This window comes from Arachis ipaensis, chromosome B6 (genome assembly GCF_059453495.1).
Source record: "Arachis ipaensis isolate K30076 ecotype BB chromosome B6, ASM5945349v1, whole genome shotgun sequence".
Lineage (NCBI taxonomy): Eukaryota > Viridiplantae > Streptophyta > Magnoliopsida > Fabales > Fabaceae > Arachis > Arachis ipaensis.
In genome coordinates, this window is record NC_142441.1 from 45962947 (window position 1) to 45970054 (window position 7108).

At 41.0% G+C, this 7108-nt stretch overlaps 2 non-coding genes across 2 annotated transcripts; both read left to right on the forward strand.

The window, feature by feature from the left end:
- The first annotated feature begins 481 nt into the window (after positions 1–481).
- On the forward strand, positions 482–585 carry LOC148555401 (small nucleolar RNA R71). The gene has a single exon (XR_015886396.1). It is a non-coding gene; the product is annotated as a small nucleolar RNA R71 (small nucleolar RNA).
- Positions 586–6517: 5932 nt separating this feature from the next.
- LOC148555402 (small nucleolar RNA R71) lies at positions 6518–6621 on the forward strand. The gene has a single exon (XR_015888220.1). It is a non-coding gene; the product is annotated as a small nucleolar RNA R71 (small nucleolar RNA).
- Positions 6622–7108: the final 487 nt, after the last annotated feature.

Genomic DNA, 7108 nt, shown 5'->3' on the forward strand with positions numbered 1-7108 from the left:
GTTGTAAGGTTTGTGGTTTTGTGGTTGGGTTTGTTGGTTCCCCCACCCAAAGTTTGGGTGGTTTTTCCATCCTGGGTTGTAAGTGTTGGAATGTGGATCATATGGTTGCCTTTGTTGATTTCCTACATAATTGGCCTCTTCCCAATCACCTCCTTCAGTGCTTACTTCCTCTTGATCTTGTGTGTGTATTGCGGCCACTTGCTTTGTTTCTAATTTCCTGGTGAGCTCTGCTAGTTGCTTGGCAAACACCTTGTTTTGGGCTAAAATTGTATCAACATGGTTCAGCTCCATGACTCCCTTAGTGTTGTGTCTCTCTGAAGCATAGTAGTACTCATTCTCAGCCACTGTCTCAATCACTTCAATGGCTTCTTCCACAGTCTTTTTCCTGTTCAATGAACCTCCTGATGAATGGTCTACAGCCTTCCTTGATTCATAAGAAAGTCCATCATAGAAAATGTGCAATTGCACCCAGTCATGGAACATGTCTGGTGGGCATTTCCTTGTCAAATCCTTGAACCTCTCCCATGCCTCGTAGAGAGTTTCACCATCTTGTTGTCTAAAAGTCTGAACCTCAGATCGAAGCCTATTGACCTTTTGTGGGGGGTAGAAACGTGCCAGAAACTTGCTTTCCACCTCGTCCCATGTTGTTAGGCTCCCCCTTGGGAATGATTCCAGCCACTTAGCTGCCTTGTCCCTAAGTGAAAATGGGAACAAGAGCAGTTTATAGGTATCTTCCTGGACTCCATTGGACTTCACAGTGTCACAAATTCTCAGGAATTTTGTGAGATGTTGGTTTGGATCTTCATTAGCACTCCCACCAAATGAACAATGATTCTCCACAAGTGATATTAGCTGTGGTTTGAGCTCAAAATTGTTGGCCTGAATGGGTGGTTTCTGAATGCTGCTACCACAATTCCCAGAGGTTGGGTTTATGTATGAACTAAGAACCCTCCTCTCAGGAATGGCATTGTTTCCATCAGCTCTCTCATGGTTGTGAACTTCTCTATCCATGTTGAGATCTAAAGCTTCCTCAAAATTGTCCTCAGATTCTCCTTCAGATTCTTCTTCTCCCAGTACTCTCTTCCCTCTTGCTTCCCTTCTAAGTCTATGAAGGGTCCTCTCTGGTTCGGTATATGGAGGAGTTGATGTCTCTCCTCTCCTACCTGTCATACAAGAACACAGCACAAGCAACAAACAAGTGAAATACTCTTGGTTAATGGAAGAGTATGGTTAGAGCAGTTGAGGAATTAATTCAAACAGTTAGTGAGTCAGTGAGTTAGTTGCTTGAATTTAAAGGCATAAAGAAAGAAAGCATGTAACAGAGTGCAGAAATTAAAAATTCAACAAGTAACTTGAACTGAATTAACAAAGCAAGAAAAATGCTCAATCTAGTTAACTTCCAATTTGAGAATTGTCAATCGAAAACCAATCCCCGGCAACGGCGCCATAAACTTAATGCGCATAAACTAGTTATGCCACGATTTAGGAAATTGCACGATAGGCAAAATTCCTTCCGGCAAGTGCACCGGTTATCGTCAAGTAAAAACTCACAATAGAGTGAGGTCGAATCCCACAAGGATTGGTTGAATGAGCAATTCGGATTAGAAGTGTGTCTAGTTGAGCGGAATCAAGACTTAGATGAGAATTGCGGAATGTAAAATTGGCGGGAAACGTAAATGACAAGAAATTGAAATGGCGAAATCTTAAATTGCATGAATTAAAGAGCAGAAGCTAAATTGCTGAAATTAAAAGGGAATGGGGGTGATTGCATGAATTGAGTTGCAAAATGTAAAGAGAAAGTGGAAATCAGAAATGGGGAATTCATTGGGTTATAGGAGATATTGAGATCTCCGAATCAAAACATGTTTATCTCTTCCTCAACCAATGCGTTCATTGAATTTTGCTTGGCAATCTTATATGATTGGATCCCAATCCCTTGGCTCACCAATTCTCTCTAAAAACGAACAAATTCCCAATCCCTTGGTTTAAATGTTCATAAGAAGAGATGATGCTCGATCACTGATTATACCACACAGTTTCATGAACCACAATTTGGTAGGATTACATGTCACAATATCCATCCAAACCCCAATCCAATTCACTGTGAGAAAGCTTCTCTAGCATGAATCCTCCATTCCTTTCCCAAGGTTCCAAAGGATTCCAATTATGGGTAGTTGTCTTGGGAAAGAAACTACCCATAATTGGAATCCTTCGGAACCTTGGGAAAGGAATGGAGGATTCATGCTAGAGAAGCTTTCTCACAGTGAATTGGATTGGGGTTTGGATGGATATTGTGACATGTAATCCTACCAAATTGTGGTTCATGAAACTGTGTGGTATAATCAGTGATCGAGCATCATCTCTTCTTATGAACATTTAAACCAAGGGATTGGGAATTTGTTTGTTTTTAGAGAGAATTGGTGAGCCAAGGGATTGGGATCCAATCATATAAGATTGCCAAGCAAAATTCAATGAACGCATTGGTTGAGGAAGAGATAAACATGTTTTGATTCGGAGATCTCAATATCTCCTATAACCCAATGAATTCCCCATTTCTGATTTCCACTTTCTCTTTACATTCTGCAACTCAATTCATGCAATCACCCCCATTCCCTTTTAATTTCAGCAATTTAGCTTCTGCTCTTTAATTCATGCAATTTAAGATTCCGCCATTTCAATTTCTTGTCATTTACGTTTCCCGCCAATTTTACATTCCGCAATTCTCATCTAAGTCTTGATTCCGCTCAACTAGACACACTTCTAATCCGAATTGCTCATTCAACCAATCCTTGTGGGATTCGACCTCACTCTGTTGTGAGTTTTTACTTGACGATAACCGGTGCACTTGCCGGAAGGAATTTTGCCTATCGTGCAATTTCCTAAATCGTGGCATAACTAGTTTATGCGCATCATTTAGTATGATGATTCTTGAACACAGCTTCTTTATGAGTCTTGGCCGTGGCCCTAAGCACTTTGTTTTCCAGTATTACCACCGGATACATAAATGCCACAGACACATAATTGGGTGAACCTTTTCAGATTGTGACTCAGCTTTGCTAAAGTCCCTAATTAGAGGTGTCCAGGGTTCTTAAGCACACTCTTTGTTTGCTTTGGACCTTGACTTTAACCGCTCAGTCTCAAGTTTTCACTTGACACCTTCACGCCACAAGCACATGGTTAGGGACAACTTGGTTTAGCCGCTTAGACCAGGATTTTATTCCTTTAGGCCCTCCTATCCACTGATGCTCAAAGCCTTGGGATCCTTTTTATTTGCCCTTGCCTTTTGGTTTTAAGGGTTATTGGCTTTTTGCTCTTGCCTCTTGGTTTTAAGAGCTTTTGGCTTTTGCTTTTTCTTTTTCTTTCTATTTTTTTTCGCCTATTTTTTTTTCTATTTTTTTTTCTGCAAGCTTTGTTTTTTTGCTGGTTTTTCTTGCTTCAAGAATCATTTTTATGATTTTTCAGATTATCAAATAACATGTCTCCTAGTCATCATTCTTTCAAGAGCCAACATATTTAACATTCTTAAACAACAACTTCAAAAGACATATGCACTGTTCAAGCATACATTCAGAAAACAAGAAGCATTGTCACCACATCAATATAATTAAACTAAGTTCAAGGATAAATTCGAAACTCATGTACTTCTTGTTCTTTTGAATTAAAACATTTTTCATTTAAGAGAGGTGATGGATTCATAGGACATTTATAACTTTAAGACATAGTTACTAACTACTAATGATCATGTAATGAAGACACAAACACAGATAAGCACATAACATAGAAAACGAAAAACAGAAGAAATAAGAACAAGGAATGAATCCACCTTAGTAATGGTGGCATTTCCTTCTTGAGGAACCAATGATGTCCTTGAGCTCTTCTATGTCTCTTCCTTGTCTTTGTTGCTCCTCCTTCATTGCTTTTAGATCTTCTCTGATTTCATGAAGGATGATGGAGTGCTCTTGATGTTCCACCCTTAGTTGCTTCCAATAATTGTGTGGAAGAAAATGTATCCCCTGAGGTATCTCAGGGATCTCTTGATTTGCAGTCAAATGTTCTACCACTGAGCTATAGACCCTTGATGGAAGCTTTTGTCTTCCCTTTCCTCTTTCTAGAGGTTTCTCTGGCCTTAGGTGCCATCAATGGTTATGGAAAAAACAAAAAAGCTATGCTTTTACCACACCAAACTTAGAATGTTGCTCGCCCTCGAGCAAAAGAAGAAAGAATAGAAGAAGAAGAGGATATGGAGGAGATGGATGGCTGTGTGTATTTGGCCATATGGGTGGGATTGGGTGGGGAAAAGATGTTGAATTTTGAAGGTAGTGGGTGTATGGATGTGAGTGGTAGATGGATAACAGAAGGGATGATCATGAATGGAAAGAGAGATGATGAGGTAGGTGGGGATCCTGTGGGGTCCACAGATCCTGAGATGATCCTGTGGGGTCCACAGATCCTGAGGTGTCAAGGCATTACATCCCTGCACCAATTTAGGCATGTAAAATGCCCTTGCACACAACTCTGGGCGTTCAGCGTCAGGTTGGTGCCCATTTTGGGCGTTCAACGCCCCTTTGCTGCCATTTCTGGCGTTGAACGCCAGAACTATGCTCTGTTCTGGCGTTTGAACGCCAGACAGATGCTCCTCCAGGGTGTGATTTTTCTTCTGCTGTTTTTGATTCCGTTTTCAATTTTTATATTTATTTTGTGACTCCTCATGATCATGAACCTAAGAAAACATGAAAAACAATAAAAATAAGAGTTAGATAAACATTGGGTTGCCTCCCAACAAGCGCTTCTTTAATGTCAATAGCTTGACAGTGGGCTCTCATGGAGCCTCACAGATGTGCAGAGCTTTGTTGAGACTCTCCAACACCAAACTTAGAGTTTGGATATGGGATTTCAACACCAAACTTAGAGTTTGGTTGTGGCCTCCCAACACCAAACTTAGAGTTTGACTGTGGGGGCTCTGGTTGACTCTGCTTTGAGAGAAGCTTTTCAAGCTTCCTCTCCATGGTTGCAGAGGGAGATCCTTGAGTTTTGAATACAAGGGAGTTCTCATTCCATTGAAGGACTATTTCACCTCTGTCAACATCAATCACAGCTCTTGCTGTGGCCAGGAAAGGTCTTCCTAGGATGATGGATTCATCCTCTTCCTTTCCAGTATCGAGGACTATGAAATCAGTAGGTATGTAAAGGCCCTCAACCTTTACTAATACATCTTCTACTTGTCCATAAGCCTGTCTTCTTGAGCTGTCTGCCATCTCTAGTGAGATTTTAGCAGCTTGCACCCCATAGATTCCCAGTTTCTCTATTAGAGAGGGGCATGAGGTTTATACCTGAACCAAGGTCACACAGAGCTTTAAAGATCATGGTGCCTATGGTACAAGGTAATATGAACTTTCCAGGATCCTGTCTCTTCTGAGGCAATGTCAGTTGATCCAGATCACTTAGTTCATTGATGAACAAGGGAGGTTCAACTTCCCAAGTATCAATGCCAAATAATTTGGCATTCAGCTTCATGATTGCACCAAGAAACTTGGCAGTTTGCTCTTCAGTAACATCCTCATTCTCTTCAGAAGAGTAATACTCATCAGAGCTCATGAAGGGCATAAGGAGGTTCAATAGAATCTCTATGATCTCTAGATGAGTCTCAGATTCCTTTGGTTCCTCAGAGGGAAGCTCCTTTTTGACCACTGGACGTCCCAGGAGGTCTTCCTCCTTGGGATTCACGTCCTCTCCTCTCCTCACAGGTTCGGCCATGGCGCTTATGTCAATGGCCTTGCACTCTCCTTTTGGATTCTCTTCTGTATTGCTTGGGAGAGTACTAGGAGGGATTTCAGTGATCCTTTTACTCAGCTGGCCCACTTGTGCTTCCAGATTTCTAATGGAAGATCTTGTTTCATTCATGAAACTTATAGTGGCCTTAGATAGATCAGAGACTAGATTTGCTAAATTAGAAGCATTTTGTTCAGAGTTCTCTGTCTGTTGCTGAGTTGATGATGGAAAAGGCTTGCTATTGCTAAACCTGTTTCTTCCACCATTATTAAAGCCTTGTTGGGGCTTTTGATCCTTCCATGAGAAATTTGGATGATTTCTCCATGTTGAGTTATAGGTGTTTCCATAAGGTTCACCTAAGTAATTTACCTCTGCTATTGCAGGGTTCTCAGGATCATAGGCTTCTTCTTCAGAAGATGCCTCTTGAGTACTGTTGGATGCAGCTTGCATTCCATGCAGACTCTGAGAGATCATATTGACTTGCTGAGTCAATATTTTATTCTGAGCCAATATGGCATTCAGAGTATCAACTTCAAGAACTCCCTTCTTCATAGGCGTCCCATTACTCACAGGATTCCTTTCAGAAGTGTATATGAACTGGTTATTAGCAACCATGTCAATGAGTTCTTGAGCTTCTGCAGGCGTTTTCTTTAGGTGAATGGATCCACCTGCAGAAGTGTCCAGTGACATCTTTGATAGCTCAGATAAACCATCATAGAATATATCCAGGATGGTCCATTCTGAGAGCATGTCAGAAGGACACTTTTTGGTCAACTGTTTCTATCTTTCCCAAGCTTCATAGAGGGATTCACCTTCTTTCTGTCTGAAGGTTTGAACATCAGCTCTAAGCTTGCTCAGCTTTTGAGGAGGAAAGTACTTGGCTAAGAAAGCCGTGACCAGCTTATCCCAAGAGTTCAGGCTGTCTTCGGGTTGAGAATCCAACCATAATCTAGCTCTGTCTCTTACAGCAAAAGGGAAAAGCATGAGCCTGTAGACTTTAGGATCTACTCCATTAGTCTTAACAGTATCACATATCTGCAAGAATTCAGTTAAGAACTGAAAGGGATCTTCAGATGGAAGTCCATGAAACTTGCAGTTCTGCTGCATCAGAGAAACTAATTGAGGTTTCAGCTCAAAGTTGTTTGCTCCAATGGCAGGAATGGAGATGCTTCTTCCATGTAAATTGGAATTAGGTGCAGTGAAGTCACCAAGCATCTTCCTTATATTATTATTATTTTCGGCTGCCATCTCCTTTTCCTGTTCGAAAATTTCTGAAAGGTTATCTCTGGATTGTTGTATTTTAGCTTCTCTTAAATTTTTTTTTTCAGAGTCCTTTCAG